At 36.6% G+C, this 13,581-nt stretch overlaps 1 long non-coding RNA gene across 1 annotated transcript in view; it reads left to right on the top strand.

The window, feature by feature from the left end:
• LOC309620857 overlaps positions 1-13,581 on the top strand; it is a 1,080,383-nt gene that overhangs the window by 876,492 nt on the left and 190,310 nt on the right. The gene's annotated exons all lie outside the window — the stretch shown is intronic.

The following is a 13,581-nucleotide window of genomic DNA, read 5'->3' as shown; positions in this document are numbered from 1 at the left end:
ATAATCTCTTCCCTTCCACATTATTGCACAGTATCCACTTTTCACCGCCTGTCACAATTTATTTTATTTTATTTTATTATTATTTTGTTTAACATCTTTACTGGAGTATAATTGGTTTACAATGGTGTGTTAGTTTCTGCTTTATAACAAAGTGAATCAGCTATACATATACATATATCACCATATCTCCTCCCTCTTGCGTCTCCCTCCTATGCTCCATATCCCACCCCTCTAGGTGATCACAAAGCACTGAGCTGTTCTCCCTGTGCTATGTGGCTGCTTCCCACTAGCTATCTATTTTACATTTGGTAGTATATATAAGTCCATGCCACTCTCTCACTTCATCCCAGCTTACCCTTACCCCTCCCCGTGTCCTCATGTCCATTGTCTACATCTGCATCTTTATTCCTGTCCTGCCCCATGTTCTTCAGAACCATTTTTTTTTTAGATTCCATATATATATATATATATATGTGTTAGCATATGGTATTTTTTTCTCTTTCTGACATACTTCACTCTGTATGACACACTCTAGGTCCATCCACCTCATTACAAATAACTCAATTTCATTTCTTTTCATGGCTGGGTAATATTCCATTGAATATATGTGCCACATCTTTTTTTTTAATTTTTTTAATAAATTTATTTATTTATTTATTTTTAGCTGTGTTGGATCTTCGTTGCTGCATGCGGGCTTTCTCCAGTTGCGGTGAGTGGGGGTTACTCTTCATTGCAGTGCGCAGGCTTTTCATTGCTGTGGCTTCTCTTGTTGCGGAACAGAGGCATGCAGGCTCAGTCATTATAGCTCGTGAGTTCTAGAGCACAGGCTCAGTAGTTGTGGCGCTCGGGCTTGGTTGCTCTGAGGCATTTGGGATCTTCCCAGCCTAGGGCTCAGACCTGTGTCTCCTGCATTGGCAGGCTCTTAACCACTGCGCCACCAGGGAAGCCCTGTGCCACATCTTTATCCATTCATATGTCGATGGACACTTAGGTTGAATCCATGTACTGGCTATTGTAAATAGAGCTGCAATGAACATTTTGGTACATGGCTCTTTTTGAATTATGGTTTTCTCAGGGTATATGTCCTGTAGTGAGATTGCTGGGTCGTATGGTAGTTCTATTTTAAGTTTTTTAAGGAACGTCCATACTGTTATCCATAGTGGCTGTATCAATTTACATTCCCACCAACAGTGCAAAAGGGTTCCCTTTTTTCCACACCCTATCCAGCATTTATGGTTTGTAGACATTTTGATGATGGCCATTCTGACTGCTGTGAGGTGATACCTCATTGTAGTTTTGATTTGCATTTCTCTAATGATTAGTGATTTGAGCATTCTTTCATGTGTTTGTTGGCAATCTGTATAACTTCTATGGAGAAATGTCTATTTAGGGCTTCTTCCCTTTTCTGGATTGGTTTGTTAGTTTTTTGGATATTGAGCTGCATGAGCTGCTTGTAAATTTTGGAGATTCATCCTTTGTCAGTTGCTTCATTTGTAAATATTTTCTCCCATTCTGAGGGTTGTCTTTTCATATTGTTTATGGTTTTCTTTGCTGTGCAAAAGCTATTAAGTTTTATTAGGTTCCATTTGTTTATTTTTTGTTTTTATTTCCATTTCTCTAGGAGGTGGGTCAAAAAAGGATCTTGCTGTGATTTATGCCATAGGGTGTTCTGCCTATGTTTTCCTCTAAGAGTTTTAGTGTCTGGCCTTACATTTAGGTCTTTAATCCATTTTGATTTTATTTTTGTGTATGGTGTTAGAGAATGTTCTAATTTCATTCTTTTACATGTAGCTGTCCAGTTTTCCCAGCACCACTAATTAAAGTGGCTGTCTTTTCTCCGTTGTTTATTCTTGTCACCTTTATCAAAAATAAGTTGGCTGTCTTCATTACTGTAGCTTTGTAGTATAGTCTGAAATCAGGGAGCCTGATTCCTCCAGCTACTTTTTTCTTTCTCAAGATTGCTTTGGCTATTTGGGGTCTTTTGTGTTTCCATACAAATTGTGAAATCTTTTTTCTGTGAAAAATGCTATTGGTAGTTTGATATGGATTGCATTTAATCTGTAGATTGCTTTTCACAAAGTTGATTCTTCCAATCCAAGAACATGGTATATCTCTCCATCTGTTTGTATCACCTTTAATTTCATTCATCAGTGTCTTATGGTTTTCTGCATACAGGTCTTTTGTCTCCTTAGGTAGGTTTATTCCTAGGTATTTTTTCTTTTTGTTGCAATGGAAAAGGAGTGTTTCCTTAATTTCTCTTTCAGATTTTTCATCATTAGTGTATAGGAATGCAAGAGATTTCTGTGCATTAATTTTGTATCCTGCTACTTTACCAATTTCATTGATTAGCTCTAGTAGTTTTCTGGTAGCGTCTTTAGTATTCTCTATGTATAGTATCATGTCATCTGCAAACAGTGACAGCTTTACTTCTTCTTTTCCCATTTGGATTCCATTTATTTCTTTTTCTTCTCAGATTGCTGTGGTTAAAACTTCCAAAACTATGTTGAATAAAAGTGGTGAGGTTAGACAACCTTGTCTTTTTCCTGATCTTAGAGGAAATGGTTAGTTTTTCATCACTGAGAACAATGTTGGCTGTGGGTATGTCATACATGTCCTTTATTATGTGGAGGTAAGTTCCAACTTTGTCTACTTTCTAGAAGGTTTTTATGAAAAATGGGTGTTGAATTTTTTTGAAAGCTTTTTCTGCATCTATTGAGATGATCATATGGTTTTTCTCCTTCATTGTTAATATCGTGTATCACACTGATTGATTTGCGTATTTTGAGGAATCTTTGCTTTTCTGGGATAAACCTCCCTTGATCATGGCATATGATGCTTTTAATGTGCTGCTGGATTCTGTTTGCTAGTATTTTGTTGAGGATTTTTTCATCTATGTTCATCAGTGATATTGGCCTGTAGTTTTCTTTCTTTGTGACATTTTGTCTGGTTTTGGTATAAGGGTGTTGGTGGCCTCGTAGAATGAGTTTGGGTGTGTTCCTCCCTCTGCTATATTTTGGAAGAGTTTGAGAAGGATAGGTGTTAGCTCTGCCCTAAATGTTTGATAGAATTCGCCTGTGAAGCCATCTGGTCCTGGGCTTTTGTTTGTGGGAAGATTTTTAATCACAGTCTCAATTTCAGTGCTTGTGATTGGTCTTTTTATATTTTCTATTTCTTCCTGGTTCAGTCTCAGAAGGTTGTGCTTTTCTAAGAATTTGTCCATTTCTTCGAGGTTGTCCATTTTATTGGTATATAGTTGCTTGTGGTAATCTCTCATGATCGTTTGTATTTCTGCAGTGTCCGTTGTTACTTCTCCTTTTTCATTTCTAATTCTATTGATTTGAGTCTTCTTCCTTTTTTTCTTGATGAGTCTGGCTAATGGTTTATCAATTTTCTTTATCTTCTCAAAGAAACAGCTTTTAGTTTTATTGATCTTTGCTCTTGTTTCCATCATTTTTCTTTCATTTATTTCTGATCTGATCTTTATGATTTCTTTCCTTCTGCTACCTTTGGGGTTGTTTTGTTCTTCTGTCTCTAATTGCTTTAGCTGTTAGATTAGATTGTTTTTTTGAGATGTTTGTTGTTTCTTGAGGTAGGATTGTACTGTTATAAACCTCCCTCTTAGAACTGCTTTTGCTGCATTCCATATGTTTCTGTCCTCGTGTTTTCATTGTCATTTGTTTCTAGGTACTTTTTGATTTCCTCTTTGATTTCTTCAGTGATCTCCTGCTTATATAATAGTCCATTTTTCAGCATCCATGTGTTCGTATTTTTTACAGATTTTTTTCCTGTAATTGACATCTAGTCTCATAGAGTTGTGGTCGGAAGAGATACTTGATATGATTTCAATTTTCTTAAATTTACCAAGGCTTGTTTTGTGACCCAAAATATGATCTAACCTGGAAAATGTTCCATGAGCACTTGAGAAGAAAGTGTATTCTGTTGTTTTTGGATGGACTGTCCTTTAAATAGTAGTTAAATGCATCTTGTTTAATGTCTCATTTAAAGCTTGTGTTTTCTTATTTATTTTCATTTTAGATGGTCTGTCCATTGGTGAAAGTGGAGTGTTAAAGTCCCCTGCTATGATTGTGTTACTGTCAATTTCCCCTTTTATGGCTGTTAGTATTTGCCTTATGTATTGAGGTGCTCCTATGTTGGGTTCATAAATATTTACAATTGTTATATCTTTTTCTTGGGTTGATCCCTTGATCATTATGTAGTGTCCTTCTTTGTCTCTTGTTATAGTCTTTATTTTAAAGTCTATTTTGTCTGATATGAGAATCATTAATCCAGCTTTCTTTTGATTTCCATTTGGATGGAATACCTTTTTCCATCTCCTCACTTTCATTCTTTATGCATCCCTAAGTCTGAAGTTGGTCTCTTACAGACAGCATATGTACAGGTCTTGTTTTTGTATCCATTCAGCCAGTCTGTGTCTTTTGGTGGGAGCATTTAATCCATTTACATTTAAGGTAATTATCAATATGTATGTTCCTATTACCATTTTCCTAACTGTTTTGGGTTTGTTACTGTAGGTCTTTGCCGTCTCTTGTGTTTCCTGCCTAGAGAAGTTCCTTTAGCTATTGTTTTGTAGCTGGTTTGGTGGTGCTGATTTCTCTTAGCATTTGGTTGTCCGTAAAGCTTTTAATTTCTCCATCGAATCTGAATGAAATCCTTGCTGGTAGAGTAATCTTGGTAGTAAATTTTTCCCTTTCATCACTTTAAATATGCCCTGCCACTCCCTTCTGGCTTGCAGAGTTTCTGCTGAAAGATCACCTGTTAACCTTATGGGGATTCCCTCCTATGGTATTTGTTGTTTTTTTTTTTTTTCCCTTGCTGCATTAATATTTGTTCCCTGTATTTAATTTTTGATAGTTTGATTAATATGTGTCTTGCATGTTTCTCCTTGGATTTATCCTGTATGGGATCTCTGCTCTTCCTGGAGATGATTGACTATTTCCTTTCCCATATTAGGGAAGTTTTCAACTATAATCTCTTAAAATATTTTCTCAGTCCCTCTCTTTTACTCTTCTTCTTCTGAGAACCCTATATTTCAAATGTTGGTGTGTTTAATGTTTTCCCAGAGATCTCTGAGACTGTCCTCAAATATTTTCATTCTTTTTCCTTTATTTTGCTCTGCAGTAGCTATTTCCACTTTTTTTTCTTCCTGGTCACTTATCCATTCTTCTTCCTCAGTTATTCAGCTATTGATTCTTCTACAGAATTTTTATTTTCATTTATTGTGTTGTTCATCACTGTTTGTGTGCTCTTTAATTCCTCTAGGTGCTTGATAACCGTTTTTTGTATTTTCTCCATTTTATTTCCAAGATTTTGGATCATCTTTACTGTCATTACTCTGAATTCTTTTTCAGGTAGACTGCCTATTTCCTCTTCATTTGTTTGGTCTTTTGGGTTTTTACCCTGCTCTTTCATCTGCTGTGTGTTTCTCTGTCTTCTCATTTTGCATAACTTACTGTGTTTGGGGTCTCATTTACACAAGCTGCCGCTTCATATTTCCCACAGTTTTTTTGTCTGCCTCGAGTGGCTAACTTTGGTTCAGTGGGTTGTGTAGGCTTCCTGGTGGAGGGGACTTGGGCCTGTGTTCTGGTGGTGAGGCTGGATCTTGTCTTTCTCGTGGGCAAGTCTGCATCCGGTGGTGTGTTTTGGGGTGTCTGTGACCCTATTATGATTTTAAGCAACCTTTCTGCTAATGGGTGGGGTTGTGTTCCTGTCTTGCTAGTTGTTTGGCATAGGGTGTCCAGCACTGTAGCTTGCTGGTGGTTTTGTGGAGCTGAGTCTTAGCATTGAGATTCAGACCTCTGGGATAGCTTTCTCCATTTGATATTACGTGGAGCTGGGAGGTCTCTGTTGGACCAATGTCCTGAACTCTGCTGTCCCACCTCAGAGGCACAGGACTGACACCTGGCCGGAGCACCAAGACCCTGTCAGCCACACAGCTCAGACGAAAATGGAGACAAAATAAAGAAAGAAAAAGAATTTTAAAAAATTAAGTTATTAAAATAAAAAATAAAAAAATAATTATTAAATATAAAGAAATTAAGAATTAATAAAAAAAGAAAGTAGAGCACAACCAAACCAGAAAACAAGTCCACCAATGATAACAAGTACTAAAAACTATACTAAAAAACCAGAAAAAACAAAGAAAACAAACGGGCAGACAGAACCCTAGGACAAATGGTAAAAGCAAAGCTATGCAGACAAAATCACACAAAGAAACATACACACTCACAAAAAGAGAAAAAGTAAAAAAAAAAAAAAATATATATATATATATATATATATATATATATATATATATATCATTGCTCCTAAAGAGCATGGCCTCAGTTTGGGATGATTTGTTTTCTATTCAGGTATTCCACAGATACAGGGTACAACAAGTTGATTGTGGAGATTTAATCCACTGCTCCTGAGGCTGCTGGGAGATATTTCCCTTTCTCTTCTTTGTTCACACAGCTCCTTGGGTTCAACTTTGTATTTGGCCCTACTTCTGTGTGTAGGCCACCTGAGGGCATCTGTTCTTCGCTCAGACAGGATGGGGTAAAGGAGCAGCTGATTAGGGGGCTCTGGCTCACTCAGGCCAGGTGGAGGGCAGGGTACAGAATGTGGGGCAAGCCTGTGGCGGCAAACGCCAGCGTTATGTTGCAATTGCCTGAGGTGTGCCGTGTGTTCTCCCAGGGACGTTTTCCCTGGATCACAGAACCCTGGCAGTGGTAGACTGCACAAGTTCCCGGGGTGGGGTGTGTATGGGGATAGTGAGCTGTGTTTGCACACAGGCTTCTTGGTGGCTGCAGCAGCAGCCTTAGTGTTTCATTCCCTTCTCTGGGGTCCACGCTGATAGCTGTGGCTCACGCCTGTCTCTGGAGCTCGTTTAGGTGGTGCTCTGAATCACTTCTCCTTGCACACCCCCAAAACAATGGTCTCTTGCCTCTTAGGCAGGTCCAGACATTTTCCTGGACTCCCTCCCGGCTAGCTGTGGTACACTAGCCCCCTTCAGGCTGTGTGCACTCAGCTAACCCAAGTCCTCCCCCTGGGATCTGACCTCCAAAGAAGTGGGAGCCTGGTCCCAACCTCGTCCCACCCCTCCTGGCTGAAGGGGTGAGCAGGCAAGCCTCTCGGGCTGGTGAGTGCTGGTCAGCACTGATCCTCTGTGTGGGAATCTCTCTGCTTTGCTCTCTACACCCCTATTGCTGTGCTCTCCTCCATGGCTCTGAAGTTTCCCTCCCACCACCCCCAGTCTCCACCAGTGAAGGGGCTTCCTAGTGTGTGGAAACCTTTCCTCCTTCACAGCTCCCTCCTAGAGTTGCAGTTCCTGTCCCTATTCTTTTGTCTCTGTTTTTTCTTTTTTCTTTTGCCCTACCCAGGTACGTGGGGGAGTTTCTTGCCTTTTGGGAAATCTGAGGTCTTCTGCCAGTGTTCAGTAGGTGTTCTGTAGGAGTTGTTCCACATATAGATGTATTTCTGATTTTTTTGTAGGGAGGAAGGTGATCTCCAAGTCTTATTCTTCTGCCATCTTGAAGGTCTCCCACAATTTGTTTTAAAAACCGAACTTTTTCATTATGTTTAAGTAGAGAATCACATGGGGAAATACAGTCAAGAAGGTTTTTTTTTTTCTCTTGACTTATGTGGAACCCAAACATCAAAGCAATTCACATAATCAAGCTGGTGCAAATGATTTTCAGTGCTTGATTTGGATATTTTGAGTATGTCGGCTCTCTCCTATGTTGTATAACATTGATCGTTCTCAATGTCTCAATTTGATTGCTATCAATTCGACTGGTCTACCCAACTGTGGAGCATCGTCCAGTGAGAAATTTGCAGCACAAAACTTTGCAAACCACTTTTGACATGTTTGGGTCAGTCACAGCACCTTCTCCACATACTGCACAAATCTTTTTTTGCGTTTCAGTTGCGTTTTTACCTTTCTTGAAATAATAAAACATAATATGCCGAAAATGTTGTTTTTTTTCTTCCATCTTCAATATTAAAATGGCTACAGAAAAATTCACCAATTTTGATAAGTCTTTTTTTAAATGCACACTGATATGACAGCTGTCACATACAATCTAACCAAATTTTTTTCAAATTAAGTTAAAGACTATTATGTGATACTAGACCCATCTTACAGAAAAAACCGAATGAAACTTTTGGCCAATTAAATGTTAGAAAAAAACAAATATCTAAAATCAATAATCAAACTTCCAAATTAGGAAACTAGAAAAAACAGAGCAAATTAAATCCAAAGCAAGCAGAAGAAAAGATATAATAAAAATAAGACAGAAATCAGTAAAATTGAAAATAAGGAATCAATAAAGAAAATGATTGAAACTAAAAACTAGTTCTTTGAAAAGACCAATAAAATTGATAAAACTGACAAAATTATGTTTGCTCACAGATGACATCATAGTCTAGGTAGAAAATCTTAAAGAATCAACAAGAAAGTTCTGGAACTAATAAATAATTATAGCATGTTTGTACAATACAAGGTTAATATAAAATAGTCAATTGTTTTCCTAATATAGCAGCAATGAATATTGGAATTTGACTTTAAAAACACAACCTCGTGTACTTTAGCAGCAAAAAGAAGTAATTAGGTCTACATCCATCAAACTTTCTATAAAATCTATATGAGGAAAACCTCAAAGTTCTAAGGAAAGCAATCAGAATGATATAAATAAATAGAGCAATATTCTATGTTCATGCATAGGAAAAGTCAATATTGCTCAGATGTCAGTTTTTTCTCAACTTCATCTATATATTCAAAACAATCCCAGCAAGTTACTTTGTGGATACCAATAAATTGATTCTAAAATTTATATGAAAAGGCAAAAGACCCAAAATAGCCAACAGAGTATTGAAGAAGAAGAAGAAGAAAATCAGAGGACTGACATACCTGACTTCAAGACTTACTATAAAGCTACAGAAATCAAGACAATGTGTCATTGGCAAAAGAATAGACAGATCAGTGGAACAAAACAGAAAGCCCAGAAATAAACTGTGTAGCCAACTGATCTTTCCCAAAGTGCAAAGGCAACACGATGGAGAAAAGATAGTCTTTTCACCAAAAGGTATCAGAACAACTGGACATACACATACAAAATATTTGAAAAATCTAAATACCAACCTCACTGTTTCACAAAAATTAACTCAAAATAGATCTTAGATCTTAATGTAAAATCAAAACTATAAAAATTCTGAGCTAATGTAGGAGAAGATCCAGGTGAACGTGAGTTTAGTGATGGCTTTTTAGATGTATGATCTATGAAAGAAAAAAATGACACATTTGACTTGATTAAAATTTAAAATTCCTTCTTTGTGAAAGATTATTAAAAAACTAAAAAAATACAAGCTGCAGACTGGGATAAAATATTTGCAAAATGCATATCATAAAGGACTTGTATCCAAAATATACTAAGAATGCTTAAAATTTAAAAAAGGAAAAGAATCAAATTAAAAAATGAACAAAAATTCTGAACACACACCTCACCAATGGAGATGGCAAAAATAAGCATATGAAAAGATGCTCAATATCATATGTCATTAGGGAATTGCCAATTAAAACAACAATGAAACACTACTGCACACCTATTAGAATGGTGAAAATCTAAAACGCTGACAATACTAAGTGCTGGTGAGGATGTGTAGTACAGGCATAACTCATTTTATTGTGCTTTGCACATATTGTGTTTTTTACAAATTGAAGGTTTGTGGCAACCCTCCATTGTCAGATGATGGTTAGCATTTTTTTTAAATAAAGTATTTTTAAATAAGGTATGTACATAGTATTATAGGACATAATAGACTACAATATAGCATAAACATAACTTTTAAATGCACTGGGAAATTAAAAAATTCATATGACTTGCTTTATTGTGATAGTCACTTTATTGCCATGATCTGGAATGTAATCCACAATATCTTCAAGGTATGCCTGTAATGGGAGCTCTCATTTATTTTTGTTGGGAATGAAAACTGCTCCTTCCATTTTGGAAGACCATTTGGCAATTTCTTACAAAGCTAAACATAAGCTTACCGTATAATCCAGCAATGTGTTCCTAGATATTTACCCAAATGAGTTGAAAACTTACATCCACGTGAATACATGAACATGGAAGTTTATACCATCTTTGTTCATAATTTATAATTGCCTAAACTTGAAAGCAACAAAGACGTCCTTGAACAGATAAATGGATAAACAAGCCATGCTACATCAATACAATGGAAATTTAAGGCAGTAAAACTATTTTGTATGATACTGTATTGATGGGTACATGAAATAATGCAATTGTCAAAACCTATAGAACCATACAACACAAAGAGTGGATCTTAATTTAAATTACAGATTAAAATTATTGATAATGTATCAATATTTGTTCATTAATTGTTATAATTCATCACACTTATGGAAGACTTTAATAACAGGAGAAACTGTGTGTCTGTGTGTAAAGTACAGGAAGTATATGGGAAAACATTTACTACACATTAGTGTGTACATGTCAATCCCAATCTCCCAATTCATCACACCACCACCCCCAACACCAGGTGCTTTCCCCCCTTGGGGTCCATAACTTTTTTCTCTAATTCTGTGTCTACAATACATTGTTAAATAACCAAGAGATCACTGAAGAAATCAAAGAGGAAATCAAAGAATACCTAGAAACAAATGACAATGAAAACACGATGACCCAAAACCTATGGGATGTAGAAAAATCCGTTCAAAGATGGAAGCTTATAGCAAAAAAATCCTACCAAAAGAAACAAGAAACATCTCAAATAAACAACCTAACATTACACCGAAAACAATTAGAGAAAGAAGAACAAAAAAACCCCAAAGGTAGGAGAAGGAAAGAAATCATAAAGATCAGACCAGAAATAAATGAAAAAGAAATGATGGAAACAAGAGCAAAGACCAATAAAATTAAAGGCTGATTTTTTGAGAAGATAAACAACATTGACAAACCATTAGCTAGACTCATCAAGAAAAAAGGGAGGACTCGTATCAATAGAATTGGAAATGAAAAAGGAGAAAAAACAACTGACACTGCAGAAATACAAAGAATCATGAGAGATTGCTACAAGCAACTACATGCCAATAAAATGGACAGCTTGGAAGAAATGGCCAAAGTCTTAGAAAAGCACAACCTTCTGAGACTGATCCAGGAAGAAATAGAAACTATAAACAGACCAATCACAGGCACTGAAACTGAGACAGTGATTAAAAATCTTCCAACAAACAAAAGCCGAGGACCAGATGGCTTCACAGGTGAATTCTATCAGACATTTAGAGAAGAGCTAACACCTATCCTTCTCAAATTCTTCCAAAATATAGCAGAGGGAGGAACACTCCCAAACTCATTCTACGAGGCCACCATCACCCTGATATCAAAACCAGAAAAAGATGTCACAAAGAAAGAAAACTACAGGCCAATATCACTGATGAATATAGACGCAAAAATCCTCAAAGAATACTAGCAAACAGAATCCAACAGCACATTAAACTGATCATAAACCATGATCAAATGGGGTTTATCTCAGGAATAGAAGGATTCTTCAGTATATGCAAACCAATCAATGTGATACATGATGTTAACAAATTGAAGGAGAAAAACCATATGATCATCTCAATACATGCAGAAAAAGATCTCAACAAAATTCAACACGGATTTATGATAAAAACCCGTCAGAAAGTAGGCATAGAGGGAACTTACCTCCACATAATAAAGGCCATATATGACAAAATCACAGCCAACATTGTTCTTAATTGTGAAAAACTGAAACCATTTCCACTAAGATCAGGAACAAGAGAAGTTTGCCCACTCTCACCACTATTATTCAACATAGTTTTGGAAGCTTCAGTGACAGCAATCAGAGAAAAAAATAAATAAACAGAATCCAAATGGGAAAAGAAGAAGTAAAGCTGTCACTGTTTGCAGATGACATGATACTATACATAGAGAATCCTAAAGATGCTACCAGAAAACTACTAGAGCTAATCAGTGAATTTGGTAAAGTAACAGGATAAAAAATTAATACACAGAAATCTCTTGCATTCCTATACAGTATTGATGAAAACTCTGAAAGAGAAATTAAGGAAACACTCCCATTTATCACTACAACAGAAAGAATAAAATACCTAGGAATAAACCTACCTAAGGAGACAAAAGACCTGTATGCAGAAAACTGTAAGACACTGATGAAAGAAACTAAAGGTGATACAAACAGATGGAGAGATATACCATGTTCTTGGATTGGAAGAATCAACATTGTGAAAATGACTATACTACCCAAAGCGATCTACAGATTCAGTGAAATCCCTATCAAACCACCAATGGCATTTTTCACAGAACTAGAACAAAAAATTTCACAATTTGTATGGAAACACAAAAGACCCCGAATAGCCAAAGCAATCTTGAGAAAGAGAAACGGAACTGGAGGAATCAGGCTCCTAGACCTCAGATTATACTACAAAGGTACAGTAATCGAGACTGTATGTCACTGGCACAAAAACAGTAATATAGATCAATGGAACAGGATAGAAAGCCCAGAGATAAACTCACGCACACATGGTCACCTTAATTTTGATAAAGGGGGCAAGAACATACAATGGAAAAAAGACAGCCACTTCAATAAATCGTCCTGGGAAAAACTGGACAGCTACATGTCAAAGAATGAAATTAGAACACTCCCTAACACCATATACAAAAATAAACTCAAAATGGCTTAAAGACCTAAATGTAAGGCCAGACACTATAAAACTCTTAGAGGAAAACATAGGCAGAACACCCTATGGCATAAATCACAGCAAGATCATTTTTTGACCCACCTCCTAGAGAAATGGAAATAAAAACAAAATAAAACAATAAAAACAAAAATAAACAAATGGAAGCTAATGAAACTTAAAAGCTTTTGCTCAGCAAAGGAAACCATAAACAAGACGATAAGACAACCCTCCGAATGGGAGAAAATATTTGCAAACGAAGCAACTGAAAAAGGATGAATCTCCAAAATTTACAAGCAGCTCATGTAGCTCAGTATCAAAAAAACGAACAACCCAATCCGAAAATGGGCAGAAGACCTAAATAGACATTTCTCCAAAGAAGATATACAGATTGCCAACAAGCACATGCAAGAGACTCAACATCAGTAATTAGAGAAACACAAATCAAAACTACAATGTGGTATCACCTCACACCATTCAGAATGGCCATAAAAAAATCTACAAACAATAAATGCTGGAGAGGATGTGGAGAAAAGGGAACCTTCTTGCACTGTTGGTGGGAATGTAAATTGATACAGCCACTATGGAGAACAGTATGGACGTTCCTTAAAATACTAAAATTAGAACTACCATACGACCCAGCAATCCCACTATTTGGCATATACCCTGACAAAACCATAATTCAAAAAGAGTCATGTACCACAATGTTCATTGCTGCTCTATTTACAATAGCCAGGACACGGAAGCAACCTAAGTGTCCATTGACAGATGAGTGGATAAAGAAGATGTGGCACATATATACAATGGACTATTACTCAGCCATGAAAAGAAACGAAATTGATTTA

Source organism: Balaenoptera borealis (assembly GCF_965194805.1).
Source record: "Balaenoptera borealis genome assembly, chromosome: X".
NCBI classification, from domain to species: Eukaryota; Metazoa; Chordata; class Mammalia; order Artiodactyla; family Balaenopteridae; genus Balaenoptera; species Balaenoptera borealis.
The sequence above is the reverse complement of the archived record's forward strand: the minus strand, read 5'-3'. Positions and strand labels throughout refer to the sequence as shown.